Genomic DNA, 1656 nt, shown 5'->3' on the forward strand with positions numbered 1-1656 from the left:
ATCTGATCATATATATATATGATCAGATTTTATGCCATTATTATTATTATTCATTCACAAAATTATATTCAATTCTAGCTTTTATAAATGAGAATAAATTAAATGTAATTATTAAAATAATCGAGTTCGAGTACGTAATGTACAGGATGGGTCAAAAGTCGGTTAACCGCCATAAAAGACCGAACCGCTTAATTGAATGCTCGTTATTACTTACAAATAAAGTTTGAGTTGTTTGGGGGGGGAAACGCGGTTAACTGACTTTTGGGCCAGCCTATATGTTATACTCTGAACTCATTTAATCTTTTTTTTATGTATAAAAAAATTCATCGCAATGCTCTCAATTTTAGTAGTGTCTTGCCCCTGTATGTCATTTTAACAATGGAGTCCTGACGGTCTCTGTTCAAGAGAAAATTTTTGAATTGAAATAACGTGACTTCCGGTCCAGACCGGAATGTTCTTGTATAGTTAATTCGGACCTCTTGCCCCTAAACTCTCCGTAACCGGTTTCGGCTTTCATCTATCTAACTCCGTTCTCCAGATTAATGAAAGACAGACACGCAATTGGCGCTAGTGGGAATTTATAGGTCCACAATTTTTAAAAATTGCAATTCAATTAGATTAATTTACAGGTTGGCCCAAAAGTTAATTAACCGTTTCTGTCTTATTCAAACGCTCGCCAGTTTTAAAAAATAATTACAAAAGCGCTTGCAAAGCGTGTGGTTAACTGACTTTTGAGCCACTCCCTGTATTGCGCCGTAATTCAAACTTGTAATTGCCTCAATTATTTGCGTTAAGTTAAAGTAACCAAGCATAAAAGATGTTCCCAAAGTCAGTTAACCGCAATATTTGTCGAGTGGTTAACCGACTTTCGGTCACCCTATTTAACGAGGGTGTAACGTTAAAATTATTCATATTTGATGTAAATTTTACGCTTAATCATTGAATGATAATAATAATAATACTATGTTTAAGCGTTTTAATTGTGTTGTGCGTTGGTAAAATTTTGTGGGCCAACACAAACATGGAAAGCATCCAACGTAACATCATTAATTCATTAGAATTTGATAGAAATCAAAGGGAAATTTAATTAAACTAGAATTGCATTCACTTGTATAGGATACATTCACACGATAATTACACGTTCAACACGCGCTAATTTACTGGATAACCCCGAGGCACGTTAACACTTGAAACAAGTCTTGTTATTATTGTATAAAACTAATGATGATTATCAAAGTTATGCAATTTTACCAGGAGACAAAATGCCTTTAACTACCGTAAAACTTTTATTATTTATAAATATTTTACTACTTGACAATTTACAGTTTTCCAATTATTAAATTACTTTAAAATATTCTCTTGGACCGTAACTAAACTCGAGAATCATCGATTTTTATGCGGTAAATTGCATAAAATAAGTTAATTAAGAAAGTTAAAGTGTATTTTTACTGTGTTTTTTTTTTACAATTAAATTTTCGAGTTTAAATTAATTAAGATTTCTTTAACTAAAACTAATTTAAGAATCGAATTTTGGTAAAATGCAGTGTGTCGGCGAGAAAATGCCGTTATAACAGTAAAATATTTTGTTTTTTTATTATGAATTTTATTAATTTACTATTAAATTAACTTTAAAAATCAATTTTTCTACAGTAAAAT

Source organism: Centruroides sculpturatus, unplaced genomic scaffold (genome assembly GCF_000671375.1).
Source record: "Centruroides sculpturatus isolate CEXI.00-Female unplaced genomic scaffold, Cexi_2.0 scaffold1346, whole genome shotgun sequence".
Classification (NCBI taxonomy): Eukaryota; Metazoa; Arthropoda; class Arachnida; order Scorpiones; family Buthidae; genus Centruroides; species Centruroides sculpturatus.